The following is a 22972-nucleotide window of genomic DNA, read 5'->3' on the forward strand; positions in this document are numbered from 1 at the left end:
AAGGTATATATATATATATATATATATATATATATATATATATATATATATATATATATAATAGGTATATATATATGTTATAGGTATATATCTGGCACATTGGCAGGTTTGATATTTTCTGGTATTATGAATATTTAAAAACAAATTGCTTTTGAAAGTTTTATTCAAAAAGAAAGAAAAAGAGAGGGTGTGGGTATCTTTCCATAGCTGAAAGTACTTAAAAATTACTGAGAGGAAAATAATCTAAAGAAGATATCATTCTTGATAAAGAAATGAGGCAGTTTCAAATTAAAAGTACAAGATTAAGTACTTTTCATAAAATATTAAAACTAAAATCACATGCATAAGGTATTTAATTATAAGAATAGCAGTGAAATTTTAAAAGGACAGGATTTATCAATGATAAATAGGCGTTTTTAGTGCAAATACTGCAGAAAAATTTTCCAAGCAAAGATCATAATCATTCTAATCTATATAAAAAACAATCTCAGTTCTTTAAACAATGTAGAGTACATCTGAATTCAGCCATTTCAATGAAATGCCAACTTACAAACCTTAAATCTAAAATAATGTACTTAGTTTTATGTCTCATTTCTCTCTTGGCGGTCCATGTTTTCAGGAAAATCTGTAATGGACCATGAAGTTGGCTGTGCATTGCTATCACTTGTTTAAGTTTCTCTTCCTTGGCTCTTCTACAGTGGCAAACTGTTCTTTTTTCCATGAAGCTACTGAGAAAATCATCTATTTCAGTTTTTCCCTCCGAGAAATCTTCAGCAATATTATCAGATTCTTCCTCAGCTTCATGTGCAGCGACTTTCCATCTTGCCTGTAGGGCACTTGCACTACAACTCTCACTCAGTTCATGTTGTCTCTGCCTCTTCTTTTCAAACGTAGATTTCATTTGTGTAAGTAACTCATACTTATCTAAAACAGTTTGCCTTTTGGCTTCCAAACTGGGCTCCAAGAGGAGAGTTTTCTTGCTAATTCCTCAATACTTTTTACTAAATCACCCTTGTCATTAATAATTTGTTTTAGTTGAGGTAAACTCAGAAACTGTTCTAGTAATACTTCCTCTTGTTCATTCATATCTGTGAGTTGTGACACAATTCTGAGAGTTCTGGAAATGCATCAGGGACATCTGGCATCTTGTACCCAAAACCATTTTGGCTTATCGGTGTTGAAGTTTCCATTGTGGGAACAGGCAATGGCAGACTTGAAAGGACACCAAATGTAGGAGCAGCAGACTTGGCTGTTGTATAACTTGTTGAAGAAGAAGCAGTGTCAGTAACAAAGAAGTTATGTTCTGTTAGCTTCTTGAGGAGGATATGCAGGAAGAAATGGAAAACCCTAAGAAGCATAAGGAGGCAGCCCACCTGGGTTACTATACAGGTATGGAAATGCTGTTGAAGTGGGAGCTAAAACAGGAGAATTCTTCCAAAACTCATCCAACAGACTCTGGCTAATCTTTCCAAGATCTGAGTGTATTGTAAAATTGCTTACTAATTGAGAGGTAACATATATTTCATGTTTATCCATTAAAGGATGTCAGATTGGTGGATAAACACTGATTGCTGGTTTTTCCTGAGGAAACTGTGGAGGAAGTACTATATTAATGTTAATTGTCAAGTTGTTTACAGTGAAGGGCAATCTGTATTCCACATCTTTCTGTATTTCAGCTATACTGGAGTGGGAGTTCCGGAGGGACTCGATCAAGCACTGCTTCTGCTGTTGGAGGCTGGTGAGGCCACCACCAGGGACCCTGCTGTGGAGAAGGAGGCGCTCTTGGTCAGGGGAAAGAGCCAGCTCATCCTCCTCGCGTCCCTGGGGCAGGAGGGCCTACAAGGTTTGGGCCTGCTTCTCCCAGAGGCTGCCCGGCAGGTCTCCAGCTACAGAGGAGTGGCCTGAAATACCCAAGGTTCGAGTCCGGTTGTGTGTGTGTGGGGGGAGCAGAGGGGCAGGCCGTGGGGCAAGCCAACGACGCCTTTTACCAAGTAAACCAGGTTCCTGGTCTCCGGGTTTGGGGGACCATGACATAACTGGAGAGAGCTGGAGAGAGGTAAATTGTCAAGCAGGACACAAGCAACCAGGATCCTACCCTTGGAGGCCCAGGTGCTCCAGACTGGCTAGCCAGTCAGATTGTAACCTGGCTGTGCTCGGCGTGCCTGGCCTCGTCCTACCATGAGCACATTTCTTATCAAGCATTGTTGCCTACTCCTTTGTTTCCCTTTGCCATCCCTGCTGCGACACCCCCTCTCCCCCATCTAGTCCCCCGACTCCTCCCCAAAGTTGTAAATTTCATTTTTCAACTTAATGTCTTGTACATTTCATTGTTGTAATGGGTTCCTATTTAAACAATTTGTTTTTCCCTTCCCCTCCACAAATTATACCAACATTAACTACAGTGAAAACAGGAGTTATACCGTGGGGGAGGGACACACCAAGCAACAACAACAACAACAACAACAACAACATATCACCCTGGGCTGGGAAGGTCGCTCAGTGTTAGAGTTCTTGCCTTGAATGCAGGAGGCCCTGGGTTCAATTCCTCAGTACCACATAAACAGAAAAAGCTGGAAGTAGCACTGTGGCTAAATAAGTAGAGCACTAGCCTTGAGCTGAAGATCTCAGAGACAATGCCCAGGCCCAGAGTTCATGCCCCACAACCGAAAAAAAAATCACTTTATAAAACATTAGAAGCAATAGAAAGCAAGAAAAAACACTTCAGTCCTTATCTTGAGGTCCATTTTGCCTAACTTCAACTTATCTGTCTTTTTCTGCTTGACTCAATACATACACTGGTTATTGCAAATTAGGGAAACCATGGGACCTATGTTTCTTTGGGCCTGGCTTACTTCACTTAATATAATTTTTTCCAAGTCTGTCCATTTCCTCACAAATGGGGCAATGCCATTCTTTCTGATGGAGGCATAGAATTCCATTGTGTATATATACCACATTTTCTTGATCCATTCATCTACTGAGGAGCATCAGTGTTGGTTCCATATCTTAGCTATGGTAAATAATACTGCAATAAACATAGTTGTGTTGATAGCTTTAGTATGGTCTTGTTTCTGATCATTCGGGTAAATGTCCCAAATTGAGTCAAAGGGGAGCTCTATGTGGAGTCTTTTGAGGAACCTCCATACTACTTTACAAAGTGCTTGAACAAGTTTACACAACCACAGACAATGCAGTAAGCTTGGACAGTTTTAAATTAGCTACCAACATATTCTTTTTATATGTTTTTATTGTAAAAATATTGTACGGAGGGGTTACAGTTACATGAATAAGGTAGTAAGTACATTTCCTAACCAGAATTGTTACCCCCTCCTTTGTTTTTGCCCCTAACATCCCTTCCCTCCCCAATTCCACAACTCCTCCCACCCCCTTCCAAAGTTGTAAAGTTCATTTTTAACATAGTGTCTTGTACATCTCATTGTTACAATGGGTCAAGCTCTTTCCTTACTTCAGCATTTTGTTATTTCCTTCCCCTTCCCAAATTAGAAAAAATGTATATACAAGATGCAGGGCACTGGAATCAAGTACAGATATTTTTTTCTGCAAAAATACTATAGGATGAGAGCAAAAACATACCTTGAACAAAGGTTCTATTGGCTTTCTCTGCAGAATATGTGTAAAGCCTGCAAATGAATCCAAGATATCCTCAACCCACAGACTCACAAATCATGTAAAATTTGACTCATATTCTATACTACATTGTTTAGAGATGAGTGTGTGTGTGTGTGTGTGTGTGTGTGTGTGTGTGTGTGTGTGTGTGTGTGTGTGTGCGCGCGCACGCGCGCGCGCGCAGGTATTCGGGATTGAATTAGGATCTAGGCACTGCACTTTTGCGTCTTTAGTCAAGAGTGATACTCTCACTTGAGGCACTGGTCCACTTCTGGAATTTTTTTAAATAAGTTTTTTTTTAATTGTGAGAACACTGTACAGAGGAGGGGTTGCAGTTACATGAGCAAGGTAATGAGTATATTGCTTCTGAATCATTGTTGTCTCCTCCTTTTTTTTTCCCCTACCATCCCTTCCCTCCCACTTCCACAACTACACTCTCCCGTTCCCCCCGACCTAAATTGTAAAGTTTGTTTTTCCACCTAAATTTTAAAGTTTGTTTTGCCCTCCCACTTCCACAACTACACTCTCCCGTTCCCCCCACCTAAATTGTAAAGTTTGTTTTCCCTGTTTTCTTGTACATCTCATTGTTGCAATGGGTCAACCTATATCCTTGTTTAAACAATTTGTTTTTCCCTTCCCCTATACAAATTATACCAACATCAAATACAATGAAAACAGGGGTTATACCATAGGGGAGGGACATACAAAGCAACAAAGAAATCACATGGTACCTTATAAATACATTAGAAGCAATAGCAAGCAAGAAAAAAAAACACAATTGTGTCCTTATCTTGGCATTCATTTCCTTTAACATAATCTTATCTGACCTTTTTCTGCTTGTCTCAGACATATTCTAGTTGTTGCAAATAAGGGAAACCACTTGTGGCTTTGTGCTGGTTCATTGGAGATGAGTCTCATAGACATTTCTGTACAGGTTGGCTTTGAGCTGAAATCCTCACATTTCCACCTCCTGACAGGTATTATAGACATGTGTACTTTACTGTTGCTCACATTTGCTACTGATAAATTTAATCCCAAGCACTGTATTTTAGCTATGAACTTCAGAAACAAAATTTTCTGGCTTTATTAAAATTTAAAATGAAATGTGCCTGCTTTTTTCTTTCTAAATAAATGTGCCTGCTTTTTTTTTCTTTTAAGAAATCCTTTATGGGGCTGGGAAGGTGGCTCAGTGGTAGAGCTCTTGCCTTGCATGCATGAGGTCCTGGGTTCGATTCCTCAGCACCACATAAGTAAAAAGAAAAAAGCCTGAATTGGCGCTGTGGCTCAAGTGGTAGAGCCCAGGATCAGAGTTCAGGCCCCACAACAAGCCCCCCCCCCCCAAAGAAATCCTTTATATGCTTTACTTCTTATTTAGAAAGAACTTGGCTTCAGAAAGATTAATGAGAATTTTAAAATTTACCACCCAGCTTAAGAAATGAAGCTTGCATGAACACAGTCTTAGACTTCTTAAATCTAAAAGTATTCTCCAACTTGAATTTTTTCTGTCAGCTTTTACAACAAGGAAAGGAAATTGTTCCAAAGAATTATGACACTTGATACTTATTTGGCAAAAGTAGAGCATGACAATAGTAAAATACGGTTATTTTAAGGGGTTTGAAGCAAAGGAATACTTTGAATCTCCATAGTCTATTCAGATAGAATTTTAGAGACTTGGCATGGTCTTGGAGACACAGCGTTTGTAGGCATCCTTGAGGGACATATGTTCATGTCTGAAGTGTTGGATTCTTAAGGATGCCCAAGACAAAATTTAGTATCAAAAATCTGTGAACACAGAAAAAATAAGGAAATAACAAGGAGCACAAATCTGGAGATGAAATCTCTTACAGGACTTTGAATATATTAGAGAAAGTACAGAGAAAGACCAAGGTAGGCTGGCCAGCTTCGTATTTCCCAGATTTCCCTCTGTGTTTGATAAGAATGATTTTGTCTTAATATCACCTGCTTCAAGAGGTATTTATTATTGCTGTTGTTGTAGTTCTTGTTATTATTATTTGTGACATGGCTAAACTGCATGTTTTGCATGTATGTAGATTTTAATCTCACGGAAATTTCTTTGGTAGTGGAATCTTCATAGTTAATTGGCTCAAAATTATATCATTTAGAAGGAGCCTAGTTATAGGAAATGTACTCATTACCATATTCATGTAACTGTAAACCCTCTGTACAGTATCTTTGCAATAAAAATATATATCAAATAAAAAGAAGTAGCTTAATATAATATGCCTAATTTCCTTAATAAATAAGAATGTTTGGACAAGGAGATAATCATTGAAAATAATTCAGAACAGAAAAATGATAGTAATCTAGAATTCAAGGAAAAGGAAGGCCACAACAGACCCTTTTAATACAGCCTAGAGCAAGAAGTAATATTTACTTTTGTAGCTCCCAAAATTGTGAAAAAAAAAAAACCTATCATCCATCTATCTGACTGTCTGTCTGTCCTTCTCCATCTGCTTTTCTTTTTTTTTTAATTTTATTTTATTTGTGAACATACTGTACAGAGGACTTACAATTACATGAGCAGGATAATGTGTACATTTCTTACCAAGCATTGCAGCCTCTTCCTTTGTTTACCCTTCACATCCCTTCCCAGCCTCCCCCCCTCCCACCCAATCCCAAACCTTCTCCTTCTCTCCCTTACCCCCCCCCCCCCGCACCGACAGTGCAAGCGGAAAAGGTCAGATAATGTGATGTCAGGAAAATGAACCCTTAGATGTGTATTTTAATGATTTTTTTCTTTCGTGCATGTGTTTCTAACGCATTTATAAGATTATCTCTTTGTTGCTTTGTATGTCCCTCCCCCACAGTATAACCCCTGCTTTCACTATTTTTGATGTCAGTATAACTTGTGGAGGAGATGGGCAAAAACCAGTTGTTTAAGGATACAGGTGGACCTGTTGCAACAATGAGAAGTACAAGTTGTCATGTCCATCTGCTTTTCTATATAACATCTATCTGATTTAGTTTAGGAAGTAGAATCATTAGCTTTATGCATGTTAAGTTCACTGAGCTACAGTCCCAGCCCAATTTCTGTAATCAGAGTTTCTGTTTGACTTCCTTACTGCACCTTTAGGGAATGGATACATGTGTGAGTCTTTCCCTTAGTACTAACTAGCAATAAGCAATAATAAGCCATAAACAATATAACACTATGTATTACTAGAAATAATGGAGCTCTCTTAGAATGCATAAATTTTATGCTTATCTAAGTATAATATGTTATAAAATAACTGTATAAGCATAATAAGCAGATATTTTATGTATACTTTATTAGCACATGTTTCCAGAGGGAATATTTCCTGAAACCAGCCAGCTACACCTGACTAAATTTAGCTGGAGATCACAACAGATTATCTTCTTATCCCTCTACTTGCTTATCAATATACGGTTGTTATAGTCTAAATAATAATTAGAGGGCTAAATGCAAGATTCTTCATTGCTGAGTGCAGTCGGTAAATTTTCCTCTGATATACTGTAAACATTCAGTATGCATTTATATATCTTTTATAAATTCAGGAGAATTTTTGTTCTATTGTTTTCATTTTCTTTATGCCTTCTAAAACCAAGGTGAAACTTTGTCTTTCATTACTTTACCATTATCTTTTTCCTTAATATTCTAGTGTGTTCGATTGTTATCTTTATCTTTCCTGGTTTGGGCTTTATTTCTGAATTTTTGACTAATATCTGTCATTTTCTAAGTCATATTACTATGCTTTCTGTTTGCCCATCCCTTTTCTTTCATGTGACTTTCTCAGTAGGCTTGCACTTTGCCCAGAGTGGCAAAATATTCCAATGCTTGTTTCATGTATGTTGTAAGATCTTCTCAGTTTTCATCCCATTATCAGCTGGTACTTGTTTTGCGGGAATCTCTAGCACTTTAAAATATTATCGCTGTATGAATCCTATAATTTCTGTTTCTTTTAAAAATATCCACTGAGGAGAAATTGCTTTACTCAGATTTTGTAATTATAGTCTATTTTGCGAAGGACAAGGGAAAGAATTTTCCACAGGTTGTTTATATTTCTCTTTTGGTCGGTATTTTCATTTCTGAATATTTATTTTTTATTTTTTCCAAAAAACTGGGATACTCAAAAACGGAGATAAAAGCTGAGACTTTTAACAAGTGGAAAATCCCTCCCTTCCATCTCTCTCTGGTGCTGTCTCTCTGTTCACATTTCTCTCTCTCTCTGTCTCTGTCTGTCTGTCTGTCTGTCTGTCTGTCTGTCCGTCTCTCTTTCTCTGTCATTCTTACCTCTTATTCGTTGTTCTCCCTTGTCTCCTTCCTGAAAACATGTGTTGTATCCAAATATTCACTTTTTTCTCATTTCTTAAATGCTTTTGATTCATTGTGGCTACATATTCAGTACATATGGCTCAGCTTGAGTCTGGATTTGTATACAATTTCCTCATTATATATTTGTTAATTTTAGTTGACAAATTAAAAATATGTATATTAAGTGATATATGCATATGTTGTACAAAGATTCAATAAAGATCATTATTTAACCAATATATTACTTTTTATCTTTCCATCTATCATCTATCTTAGTTATTTGTTGCCTGATAGACACATACTCTGGTTCTTTTGTTCAGCTATTCTGAATATTACTAATATAAACATGACTGTTCAGTTGTGTCTTTATTGAATGCTTACTTATATTCCTTTGGATACATACCTGGGAGTTTTATAGCAAGATATATAGCAGTTTTAGTCTTTTGAAGACTCTTCATACTGTTTTTCACAATGGCTGCACTGATTTATATTTTATTCACCTCACATTAGTGCTGCTTGTTTTCTTAATGATTGCCATTCTGATTGTAGTGAGATGGAATATCTTTATCATTTCAATTTTTTATGACAAAGGATGTTGAGGTTTTTGTCTGTTTATTGGCCACATATGCTTCATTGAGAATTGTCTGATCATTTATTTTGTCCAGCTACAAACTGGATTCTTTTCTTCAGTTTTCAGTTGGTTTGAAATTTTTTAAAGTATAGTCCTTTACTTGACAAATAGCTAGAAAACATTTTCTTTATTTTATAGATTTTCCTTATATTTGAATGCTTATTTGCTTTGATGTCCAGAAGTTGTTTAATTTGATGCAAAAGCATTTTCAATTTTTGCTCTTATTTCTTGAGCAATTTGCATTCCTTTCAGAAAGGAGTCTCAAATTTAACTACCTATTTACACATTTTTAAATAGCCATGCATAGTCATACATGTCTTAATGACAACTACTCAGAAGGGAAAATCAGGATGATTATGACTGGAGACTATTTCAAAGTTAATGATACTATCTAATAGACAAAATTAAACAAAAGTACTGCTGATTTGTTTCAAGTGGTAGAGTGCAAGAGAAAGACATTATCACAATGAAAGAAAAGGAGGAGAAAGTGGAGGAGGAGGAAGTAGAGAATGAAGAGGAGGAAGTGAAAGAAGGAAAAACCACAATAGCCTACTATAACTAGAATTGCTTTATTCTTCAATTAAGCGAATTCCCTTATTTTTGAATTCTGTATATCATCATGTGTTCAATAGTATCTTCAATAAAAATTTCTTTCCCTAAACTTCAAGATTTTTATGGAATCCAGTTTTCTTTCTCTTTTTAAATAAATCCTCCATTGTCTCTTCAAATAATTTATCACATATATTGTTTTCATTGCTCTCAACATATAAATATGTCTCTCTCATTTACATATCTGTACACATTTATTTTTAATATAGTTTATCTTTTTGTATTTTAAGAATAATATTTAATAATAATTTATTTGATTTGTTTTTTTCTTTCACTTAATCTATACTCCATTCTTCAAATATGGAAGCCAGTCATCTATCTGGTTACTTTTTATGAACTTCATGTACAGGTTCAGAAGACAATCAGTCTTTCTTCATTAGTAGGTCATTTTGAGATTAATGGTATCACTCTCTATGAATCACCTATTATTAATAAAAAATATATTGCTTATATTGATAAAATAGTAACCTGAAGGGATTCATCAGGGCCCATGCATTCGAAGAACCAACGTTGAATATTCTAATAATGTCAAAAGATCGAAACTGAGGAATGAAAAATGAGGAATGTTTGGAATGCTTATACCTGAGTTTTAAAATGAAAAAATGTACATGAATTGTGATACTAATATTGTAGAAACTTTGTGAAAAATTTGGCCAGGTTCTTATGAATTTTTATGTTAAATCTATTAGAGAACCCAGGAAAGATTTAAAGAAATACAACTTGTGCATACAATACGAATGTGTAATTAAGCATTTATAAATATATGTATGACTACATATGTGTAGATATATGTAGAAATGTTTCCTATAATAGCTAATCACTATAATATATTGTTATAAATTTATTTTAACTACTGGAAACAATATTTTGATTTCAGAGGTTTGTATTATTATAATAATACTTGCTTCACTATCAAGGTTTTATCATTTCATTGTCATTCTTAAATACCTTATTACAACTTTTTAATATTGCTAAGTGTGAAGGCCTTGAAAATCTAATATTTCATGTTTTTGTTACTGTCTGTCATGATGGCTGAATTCTTATTAGTGGGAAATCTTTTGAAAAAGTTTGTTTTCAGTTGTGTTGAAGGAAACTTTAAGACATGGCTGCAAACATCCACCTTCTATCATGGCCATAAATTATCATGTTCTAACAGAACCAATATATGTTAAAACTTCAATAAAGCAAAGGATGTATAGATATTTAGAATGTAAATTATATATATATATATATATATATATATAATTTGCTTGTGGCTAGGTCAGTGATTCTACATCCTACATTCTTTGCTTAATATTTTACATTTTTAACCCAGAGCTCAAAAAAAAAAAGACAAAAAACTCAAAACCAACTACTCTTTTCTTATTTTCCTGGTGGTAAGAATGTTCTTTACCCATGTGTTCTTTCAGTGTGCACGACTTATTTGATCGAATTTTAATGTAGGGGTCTGAATTGGTGCTCTTTCCTACACTTCAACATGTGCTTGATTTTCAGCTCAGCCTCTTTTGCTGGGCTTCGAATTTGCCCTGTTTTTATGGTATAATTCAATCAGTATATGAAAGTATGTTTTATGAATATATCAAGAATGTAGAATATTTTTACATTTCAATTCTTTCAAAAGATCATTTATATGAATGTAAAACACAAAATGCAACAGTCTGCCATTTTCCTAATCTGGATTTTAGAAGAGTCTTATTCTTCACATCATATTCTCCCAAATTTCCCTTGCAGTCAGTAGAGTGTGCTTAGCAGCTGTAGTCGGTCTGGGCATGAACACCAATCTGATTTGGCTAATAGACTGTGAACAAGCTTATACACTAGATCCAAGCAAACACTTTAAATGTATTGGAAAGGTTTGGCTATTCCTTCATCTTGAGCCCTAGAATGAGATAATATGTAGAAAAACTAGAGCTGTTTCAGCTGACCAGTGAAGTTTCTGTAAATACAAGCAAAAAGTAATTTTTTGCTGTTAGCTGCAATTGATTTGTGTTTCCTTGTTGACATAGCAAAGAATGACAGATCAAGCAGACTGATTTTCATTTCCCTTTGTTACTTATTCCTCTTGTACTGATAAGATTCAGACTCTGCTTTCATGAAAGTTTCCATTATTTAAAGCAGCCTTTTCAAATAATTTTTCAAATAATTTTCTGTGCTCCTAAATGGGAGACTTCTGGCACTTGCCAAACTACTTTGCCCATAATTATAATAATGGTCTCTTTTAATTAAAAACGACTTAATTGTATGTCATTTTTACATGATCTCCTATGTTTTATCCACTGAAGGAAAGGTATAATATACTCTTATGTCATTCATATGGTACATGGTAAAAATATGGAAGGTTTTCCCTAACTTTTAAATCTAAAATGAAAACAAAATCCAGTAGTTAAATTCACCCAAGATATTTCAAATAATCTGGCTTCTCCAGTGGACAACGAGGGCAAAGGATTCTCTTTGTTTTTCTTTGTTTAGTTCAGCTTAACATTTGTCAGCCTTGCTGATCTTTTAGAAGATGGACTGTTTTGTTGATTGATTCATTCTTACTTGATCTCCATTTAATTGATTTCTGCCCTAATATTTAATTATTTCTTTCCAACTACTCATTTGTTGATTGGAATGTTCATTTGAATTGTGTTTAGCTAATTATACAATAAGTTTTCAATTAACATGCCAGTTTATGACTACAATATCTCTTGACTAATGTTATCCTTCAATAGTGCAACCCTATCTCTCTTAGTTCCATTTTCACATATGAACAGACCAATGCCCAAAAAGCTTCAAATAAACTATTAGGTTGATTTCTCTATTTATTTAAGGTGCATGTGTGGTTGTTTGTGGTTGATCATTTTCTTATGTAGGTATTTATAGACATAAACACTTTTTTTTAAATTACTGACTTTTACATTCCCAAAGGTTCCTGTATTTTTTAAGATTTTTATGGCCTAATACATGATCTGTTTTGTAGAAAGTTCCATCGATGACTAGAAAAATGTGTAATCTTCTACAGTTGGGTGAAATATTGTTTAAGGCATTTTATCCATGGCAATGTTTAGTTCTGAGATAAACTTGTTGACTTCTGGTTTGGATCTTTGTTTATTGATAAGATGTAAGTTAGCATTCATTAAACGCACTTGAACAACTCATTATTAGTATAGTGCTTTTCATCATAGTTAAGCTAAGAAGCAGCCAAGATGCCCTAAAACTGATGAATGGATGAATGATAGGAATATAAGATGGGCTCTGTTGGTTGGTGCGTGCCAGTGGATGGGAAAAGAAGGATGTAGGCAAGAATAGGTGAAGAAGGATGAATATAGTCAAAATACTTTACATACTTGTATGCAAACAGAGCATTGAAACTTGTTAAAATGGGTTTAATGAGCAAATTATGAAAGACAATGATAGAGGAAGTGGATTTGATCAGGATACACTGGACACATGACAGAAAGTAGCATAATTAAGCCCATTTGCATCCATAATATATGCTAATGAACAGGGAAACAATAGACAATAGAGTATCATTCAGCTCTAAAGAAGGAAATTATGTGATTTTCAGGAAAATGAATGAAACTGGAGATCATTATGTTAATCAAAGGAGGCCAGCTTCAGAGGGGCAAATATGAAATGCTTTGTCTTATATGTATTGAAATGATATACCTTTAAACAGATATATACATACACACATTATACATTCATATATACATATATATATATATATACACACACACCCATAACAGAGAGAGGATAGAGAGAAAGAGGGAGAATTTGATTTTAATATTGGGATTGTTTGTGGAGACAAGTGGAGAGAAGGAAAGAGAATGAAGAAGGCTGAAAGATATTGAAATACATGTTTGTGTACAGTTATGAGTAGAATTAAAAATAAATAATAAAGTGAAGGAATATACATTATCATTATATCAAGAAAAATAAAATTATCCTGAAGTGAGGAGCACATCTTCTGTGATCTTTCTGAGCTAGAGAGACCCAGATATAATCCATTTCAATCAAACTGAATGAAACAAACACATAACAAAATGTGGAACTAAAAAAGGGACTGTATTACAGGCACACTGAGAACAAGCCCTCAACCATCTTCCCCCAAGTGACTGATATAGCCGTAGTTGGTATAGCCTCACTACTAGTAACCTCTCATTAAAAATAATGCCAGATGGAATTTTTCAGTTTGCTTTGTTCAGAACCTAATCAATAATCTTAAATTTGTACCAAGATTCTATATCTTGAAATCAATGGGGAAAAAAGTATTAAGATTCAGTATCTTTCGTGACTCTCTAGGCTTCTTCTGGAATTGAATATCTACATAATGAAGTTTGGTCATTATGAGCAAGATCTAAATTCCATTCAGGAATATAACACTAGGTGTAAGAATTCAAAGCCAACTAACAATTCATTAAATTTAAGAACTGAAAAATTTCAGTTCCTGTGAATTTAACAAGTTATTTGGCGGGGGGGAAATTAACTGAACAGGAAGATTGCATACAGCAGCTGCTGCATTACTAGTGGAGGTATATTTATTGATTTAGGACTTTCTTAAACACCTGTATTAACTTGGTGAGAAAAAGTAGAGTTTTAGAGTTGTGGTATATACATTTCATTAGATAAAGTATTGCAATAAATTTTGTACAAACCATTAAGGTATACAAATAACTTGGATAAATAAAAATTACACAAAACTATGGAAAATTTTCCCCAGCTTTCAATGCATAATTATAGATAAAGTGAACAAAATTTTCATTTATTTTTGCTTGTGATCTTCTACCCTACTTTAGTAATGTATAATTTTATTGTTATTTTTAAGGTGTGCACAGAGGAGTTATCATTTCATAAGTCAGCATATGCCTTTTCCTCTAGTTTTAAAAAATGTTTCTAATAGATCAAAATAACTTTTAGTATTTGTTTTACTATATGGTGATGACATGAACCTTCAGAGAACATAATATCCCTAATTCAGAACAATTACAAAGTAGATATTATAGTGGAACAAATAATTTGAAACAGAAAACTGAATTTACTGTAATATATGTTCTCTGAGTCTTCTCTTGGGCTAAAATAGGAATAATGTGCCAATGGAAGGTAGTGAAAAAAAGGAATAGTTAAAAACTGCTCATCTGGAGGTGATTGATGAAGATTAAAAATGAAACAAAATGATATCTCTGACAGTATTATTCACCACAGTTTCCATGTCAAAAAGAAATATGGGAAAAGAATGAGCAATATATGAAGCATGAATAGAAATCAGCCAAAACAAATATTCAACAAGAGAACAAATGGAACATGAAACACCCCGTACTTAGTCTATGAGAAATAATAATTGAGAAGGTGTGTTCTCAGATGCACTGTGATAAATCCTGCATATAGAACGGGATCATCATGCAACAGAAATAAAACCCAGTATTCTGGGATAGGAAAGCTTTAGACATGATGATAAAACCAAATGATTTATTTATAACTTGAACAAGCAAAATATTCCTGAATTCATTCATGCATTACAACAAAAATGAAAACCATCATAGATTTTTAGGTTTATCAATATATATTATTGAATAGTATGCAGGAAAAGTTTACACACATCTTATGAATTCTATAATATGTGTATTTTTACAACATACAATTGATACAGACTTTAATTGTGACTCATGAGTTTATACTTAATATAAAATATTTTTTAGTTTTAAGAGACAAAGTTCTGATTATAAGTATCTAAATAACTGATTTTTTTATTCCTTTCTCTACGTTTTACTTTTGCAAGTGCTTACACATTTGAGTTAACTGAATAAAGTGTTTATTCAACTGAATAGAATACTAGCAGGAAGAAGAGGATACATCCTCAGTGGACAAGAATGTCAGGAAGAGGGCGCTGTGGTTAGAGGTGAAATAGGGATGTGTGGGCAGATTGAGTCTAGTAGGTATATTGAGTGCAACTGTGAAATAGGTACTATAGTTGGATGCTTGTTGTCTCCAAAAGAAAATTGAAACCCAAATTCATATTTCTTAAAATTAAAGACCCAGAAAAAAGTATTTTTCAAGACATATGGGCCTATATATGGGCCTATATATGGGCCCATATATATATACATATATATATATATATACATATATATATATGTATATATATATATAATGCTTTGAAAGAATATTCCTTATCAGATCCTTTAATGTAATTTTAGGAGAATAATTATAATTTCAATAAATTATTAAGTATTATACATCTATAATATCTATAATTTATCATTACAATTGTTTAAAATTGGAGCATGATGGTACATAAACTTTTATACAAGATGCTAAGACATGAGAATTATAATGATGTCAGCTTACACTACATAACAAATTTCTGTCTCAAAATTACCAAAATGATGATGATAATGATGATGATGAGGAGGAGGAGGAGGAGGAGGATGATAAAACATTAGCAACAATAACACTTCTATATATATACTTTACAATTTTATATTATTTTAAAAGACTAAGGCAGAAAGTTTTGTTTTAGGGTCAAAAGATATACACATTTATAATAAATACAGTTATGCTCTAATATTCTTAGTGATCTAAAACAAAATGGCATACTACACATATTATAAATTATGGAAATAAGGAGTTCCGGGAAGATGGCAGAGGAGAAGCTGGAATCTGAACAAGCTCTCGCATAGAAAGCAGTTTTAGAGTTCCAGTGAACAGTCCTAAGCCAGAGAATCACACCAAGTGTGCCATCACAGGACAGAGAGTTAGACAAGAGAGGGGAAGCCAAGGAAACACATCAGCTGCCGCTGCGGCGGCAGGGTCGTAGCGGCGACCACCGCCGCGGTGTCATACCTGAGACACAGAGAATCCAGGACGAAGGAGCCAGATGCAGCGGACGAGCGGATTCTACTCAACACCAACAAGAAACGACAAGGAGCGGACATCTTCATCCTGCTGTTTGCAGACCAGAGACGACCCAGGATCCAAGACTCGGCGTGAGTACAAGCTCAAAGTCCTCTCCTTCTCAGGGAGCAGAGGAGGGAAGGCCATCCCTCCCCCCCCAACACCGGTGATCTCCATCTTGGATACCGACAAAGCTCGGAGGAGCTGCTAGCTCCAGCTCAGGCCTTGGAATAAAACGAGTCATTTAGCAGGTCACAAGAACTTAATGGCGAAGTGACCTGCCAGACTCAGCTCCATCCAGGGAAAAGTCACCCAGCTCAGGCGCCAGCCATTGGAGTGCCCTGCCTCACTGGGTAACCAGAGCCACAGGCTGCCCCTCCCTGTAGCAGCCACCACAATCAATTGAACAACAGAAACCCAGAGAATGGCTCCAGGCTGGGCGCTGTGAGCTTTATCACAAAATAGCCCCAGGGAAAAGCTACTGTTTGTTGAAAGGCCTCAACTCTACCCAGAACCTAGCCTCATCACCACATCCCCCTCTTTTGTGATTCTCAAAGCAGATCACCCTCCCAGAAAACTAATCTGGGAGGGGGATCTCAAAATCTTGGGTAAAGCAGAGCATTTTTCTGCCTCTTCCAACCAACCGACTTAAGAAACCAATCAAGCCACAGGACCTCAAGCTGACCAGAGACTCCAACAAGAGACTGGTTACAGACAAAAGGGAGATACAGGATTCTTCCCACTCCTCCCCGCCCCCCAAAAAATGAAAAGACTTTTATTTCTTTTTCTCTTTTTCTTTTTTTTTCTTCTTCTTCTTTTCTTTTTTTTGCTTGTTTTTTGTTTTTTGTTACCATATATATATATATATATATATATATAAATATATATATATATAAATATATATATATATATTTATATATATAAATTTTTTCCCTTCTAAAACTTTTATTAATCTTTAATTTTTGCCTCTTCTGAAAAAATAATTGTTTTCCAGTAACTTTTTTTTTCTCATCTTATAATTTTTATTTTAGGAATATGTGAATGAGCGTTTTCCTTTCTTTTCTTGTCTTCTTTCTCTTTTTCTTTCTTTCTTAATTATCTTTTTGTTTTTTGTCTAGCTCTACTGAACTTCTGATCTTTTCTTCTCCCTTTCCCATCCTTAAAGTTTTTCACATCTCCTCTATGTCCCTCCCCTTCTCGGAACATATTCACATTCCTCTCTAAATAGACGGTCTTTTAACCTCTATAATAACATTAATTTTTACGTTTCTATGTTTTTTTCTGGTCTCTCTTCATTCCCCTTTCCGTCTCTTCTTTTTCTCTCTCTCTCTCTACTTGCATCCTACCCAACCCATTTCCTGCATTGTGATTAGGACATATTTAACTCTCCCTGTGCCTCCCCACACCAATCTATTCCTATTTTTTACCCACATCTCTCCCTAATCCTAGTAATTTCTGGTTTTCCAAATTCTTTTCTGCAGTTCGAAGTCCTTTAACATATAGTTGTTTGATGTTGAATAGATGTATCTTTTGAACTAGATTGTATCTGTAGACTATTGACTGTACAAACGCAAACTTTGGTTGATGGTTGCCTTAAGATAGTGTTCTAGCACAAAACTGTTGCAATCTTCATCTCAAATGGGCCGAGTAAGCCGGAAAAACACAAGAAAAATGGCAAATTCGGGTATCTCAATTCCCAATCTTGATAATCAGGGGACAGAACAGATAAAGAATAATCCAGAGGAGAGTTCCCAAATAGCTCTACAAACACTAATAGCAAACATGATAAATGAGAAGTTTGACAATGTACAAAGGACTCTGTATGAGATTGATAGGGAGAGAGAGGAGGCATCCCAGAAGTTTACACAGGAATATCATAAGCGTGAGGAAGCTACTCAAAAACTGATACAGGATTTGCGTGAACAACTTGAGAATACTCAAAGAGAAAGGGAGGAATGGCGTGAGCAGGCAGAGAACACTCAAAGAGAACTGCAGGAATCCCACGAACGGGAAGAAAGGGAACTGCAGGAATCCCACAAACGGGAGGAAGCTAATCAAAGAGTAATTCAGGAATTGAGAGACCAGGTAGAGAATACACAAAGATCACTGAAGGCATTCATGGAATCCATTAACAAAGAGCTGAAGGAAGTCAGGGAGACCACAAAGGGAATGCTGAATGGAACCCAACAGAAGGAATGGGAGTCCAAAGAAACCATAACCAATCAACTAAGTGATTTGAGAACAAACAGAGAACACCAAATTAAGGAAGTAAAGAAATTCATACAAGACCTAAAACAGAGCTTCAACAAAGAACTTGAAGCCATCAAAGCTGACCAATTAGAAGGAAAAGAGATAGAAAACAAAGTAGAGAGTCTTGACAGCAGGTTAGACCATGCAGAAGATCGAATCTCAGGGATGGAAGACAGCCTAGATATTATAGAGAAAGAACATACAACCATCCAAGACAAGTCCAAGAAATATGATAGGTCTATCCAACACCTGGAAGACACCATCAGAAGGCCCAATCTAAGGATAATGGGTGTAGAGGAGCACCTAGAAACAGAAGTTAATGGTCTAGGAAATTTGTTTAACAGGATCCTAGCAGAGAACTTCCCAAACATACAAAAAGATAGGCCTATTCAGATACAAGAAGCTTTTAGAACCCCAAATAGACAAGACCAGAATAGGACATCCCACCATCACATTATAATCCACACAGGATCAACCCAGACCAAGGAAAAGATCCTTAAAGCTGTCAAGGAGAAAAGGGTAATCACCTATAAAGGGAAACCAATTGGAATTACCTCAGATTTCTCAGCAGAGACAATCAAAGCAAGAAGAGCCTGGAATGACGTATGCCATGCCCTAAAAACAAACAACTATCAACCAAGAATACTGTACCCAGCTAAACTCTCCTTCATAACTGAAGGCCAAATAAAAACCTTCCATAGCAAAGAAAAATTGAAAAAATACATCTCCACCAAACCAGCCCTACAAAAGATTCTTAAAGATGTCCTACACATAGAAAACCAACAAAACCGCAACAAAGGCCAAGAAACTGCACCCAAACTGAGAATCCAAGAACTTTAGGAAGAACCCTGTTTTCACAGCTCCCAAGAAGGTGGTTAACATGGCAGGAACTCCCAAATACCTCTCAGTCCTATCTCTTAACATTAACGGACTGAACTCTCCAATTAAGCAACATAGACTGTCTAGTTGGATTAAAAAACAAGACCCTTCTATCTGCTGCCTGCAGGATTCACATCTTGCCCGTAAAAACAAACACATTTTCAATGTTAAAGGCTGGAAAAAAATCTACGAAGCAAAAGGCCCTCATAAACAGGAGGGAGTTGCAATCCTAATATCAGATAAAATAGACTTAAAATTAAAATTCGTGAGAAGAGATAAAGAAGGTCGCTACATACTAATTAAAGGATCTCTCCTTCAGGAGGATATTACAATTCTAAATATCTATTCGCCAAACAATGGAGCACCCAAATTTAACAAAGAAACACTACTTTCCCTCAAATCCCATATAGATCCAAAGACATTAATTGTTGGGGATTTTAACACACCACTCTCCACACTAGACAGATCAACTCGGCAAAAACTCAACAGAGAAACCGCAGATCTAAACAGCTGCATAGATCAACTAGACTTAACAGACATTTACCGAACATTTCACCCAGCAGCATTGGAATACACGTTCTTCTCAGCAGCACATGGAACGTTTTCTAAAATAGACCACATTTTAGGCCACAAAGCAAACTTGTCTAAATTCAGAAACATTGAAGTTATACCTTGGATTCTCTCTGACCACAAGGGAATAAAATTAGAACTCAAGACCAAAAGCCACCAAAGTCCGGTATCACATGGAGGCTGAACAACACACTGTTGAATCATGAGTGGGTCATGGAAGAGATTAGAAAGGAAATTCAAATGTTCATGCTATTCAACAAAAATGAACACACAAATTACCAGCTCCTCTGGGACACAGCAAAGGCAGTACTCAGAGGCAAGTTTATAGCTCTGAGCTCCTACATCAACAAATTGGAGAGATCGGAAACTAACAATTTAATGACACATCTAAACCTCCTTGAAAAAGAGCAGCAAGATAAACCCCAATCCAGTAGCCGGAAAGAAATAATCAAAATTAAATCAGAATTAAATGAATTAGAATCCAAAAAAAACTATAGAAAGAATCAACAAAACAAAGAGTTGGTTCTTCGAAAAACTTAAAAAAATTGACAGACCCTTAGCAAACCTTATCAGAAAAAGGAGAGAACACACCCAAATTAATAAACTCAGAGATGAGAATGGAAACATCACCACGGAAACAACCAAGATTCAGAACATTATAAGGGAATACTTCTCAAAACTTTATGCTAATAAGTTTGACAACTTGGAAGAAATGGACCTTTTCCTAGCAAATATTGACATGCCAAAACTAAACCAAGATGAGTTAAACCAGCTTGACAGGCCCATATCAAGCATTGAAATAGAAACAGCAATAAGAGACCTCCCAGCTAAGAAAAGTCCAGGACCAGATGATTTTACAGCGGAATTTTACAAGGCCTTCAAAGGAGAGCTCACACCAATTCTCCTCCAACTCTTCAATGAAATTGAAAGAGAAAGCTCACTACCGAACACATTCTATGAAGCCATCATAACCCTCATCCCAAAACCAGGCAGGGACACATCAAAGAAAGGAACTATAGACCCATTTCTTTGATGAACATTGATGTAAAACTTCTCAACAAAATTTTGGCCAATCGACTTCAACAATTCATCCAAAAAATCAAAGACCATGATCAAACAGGATTCATTTCAGGGATGCAAAGCTGGTTTAATATACGCAAATCAATTAATATTATTCATCACATCAACAGGAGCAAGAATAAGAACTACTTGGTTATCTCAATAGATGCAGAAAGAGCATTCGACAAGATCCAACACCCCTTTATGATGAAGGTTCTGGAAAAATTACGAATCCATGGATCATTCCTCAATAAAATAAAGGCTGTATATGACAAACCTACAGCCAGCATTATACTCAATGGTGAAAAACTAAAGCCCTTTCCTCTTAACTCAGGAACAAGACAAGGATATCCACTCTCTCCAATTCTCTTCAATCTAGTATTAGAATGCCTAGGTACAGCAATAAGTCAAGATGCAGACATAAAGGGGATCCAAATGGGGAAATAAGAAATAAAACTCTCCCTCTTTGCAGATGACATGATCTTGTATTTAAAGAATCCCATAAACTACACTCCCAAATTACTCAAGCTGATTCAAAACTTTGGCAAAGTAGCAGGTTATATAATTAACCCCCAAAATCAATGGCTTTTCTATATGCCAACAATGAGAAAAGTGTGGCTGAAATTAGGAAAGCAACTCCATTTGTAATAGCCCCACAAAAAATAAAATACCTAGGAATTAACTTAACCAAAGAAGTGAAGGACCTCTATGATGAAAACTTTAAAATCTTGAGAAAGGAAATCAACACAGAACTTAAAAAATGGCTAAACCTCCCATGCTCCTGGATTGGCAAGATTAACATCGTGAAAATGGCAATACTTCCCAAGGCTATCTACAAATTCAACGCAATACCTATCAAAATTCCACCCTCATTCTTCAAGGAAATAGAAGAGCAAATCCAAAATTTCATATCAACAATAAAAGACCCCGAATAGCAAAAACGCTCCTCAAGGGAAAGAACACTGCTGGAGGAATATCAATCCCAAATTTCAAACTGTACTATAAAGCCATAGTAATCAAATCAGCTTGGTGTTGGCATAAGAACAGACCTCAGGACCAATGGAATAGAATTGAAAACCCAGAAATGAACTTACAGACCTATAGCCATCTAATCTTCGATAAGGAAGCTAAAACAATAGAATGGAAGAAAGACAGCCTCTTCAGTAAATGGTGCTGGCAAAATTGGTTAACTACATGTAGAAAACTAAAACTAGATCCTTATATATCACCCTGCACCAGAATCAACTCCAGATGGATCAAAGATATTGAACTCAAAGCAGACACTCTGAAAACATTACAGGATGGAATATGAGATACCCTAGGTCTCCTTGGCTCAGGCCGAAATTTTCTGAATAGAGACCCGGAAGCACAACAAATCAAAGAATGGTTGGACAAATGGGATTGCATAAAGTTGCAGAGCTTCTGCAGGGCAAATGACATAGCTAGCAAGATCAATAGAAAGCCCACCGATTGGGCGAAGATCTTTACTAGCCATACAACGGACAAGGGTCTCATATCTAAAATATACTTGGACCTCAGAAAATTAAACCACCCAACAACAAATCCTCAAAGAAACAACTGCCCAATAAATAAGTGGGCGAAAGACTTAAAGAGAAGCTTCTCTGAAGAAGAAAGAAGGATTGCCAATAGACACATGAAGAAATGTTCAACATCCCTAGCCATAAAAGAAATGCAAATCAAAACAACGTTGAGATATCACCTCACTCCAGTTAGAACAGCAAAAATCAAGAACTCTTACAACAACAGATGCTGGAGGGGATGTGGACAGAAAGGAACCTTACTTCATTGTTGGTGGGAATGTAAACTTGTTCAACCACTTTAGAAAGCAGTATGGAGGGTCCTCAAAAGACTTCACATAGATCTCCCCTATGATCCAGCAATCCCACTTTGGGCATTTACCCAAATGTTTACAAACAAGACCACACTAAACCTACCACCACAACTATGTTTATTGCAGCATTATTTACCATAGCTAAGATATGGAACCAACCCAGATGCCCCTCAGTAGATGAATGGATCAAGAAAATGTGGTATATATACACAATGGAATTCTATGCCTCCATCAGAAAGAATGACATTTCCCCATTTGTTAGGAAATGGAAAGGTTTGGAAAAAATTATATTAAGTGAAGTAAGCCAGGCCCAAAGAAGCATAGG

At 35.8% G+C, this 22972-nt stretch overlaps 1 pseudogene; it reads right to left on the bottom strand.

Annotated features, from left to right (window-relative positions):
- Positions 1-487: 487 nt before the first annotated feature.
- LOC138815558 (vacuolar protein sorting-associated protein 37A pseudogene) lies at positions 488-1808 on the bottom strand (annotated as a pseudogene).
- Positions 1809-22972: the final 21164 nt, after the last annotated feature.

This window comes from Dipodomys merriami, unplaced genomic scaffold (assembly GCF_024711535.1).
Source record: "Dipodomys merriami isolate MVZ:Mamm:240054 unplaced genomic scaffold, mDipMer1.0.p SCAF_65, whole genome shotgun sequence".
NCBI lineage: Eukaryota > Metazoa > Chordata > Mammalia > Rodentia > Heteromyidae > Dipodomys > Dipodomys merriami.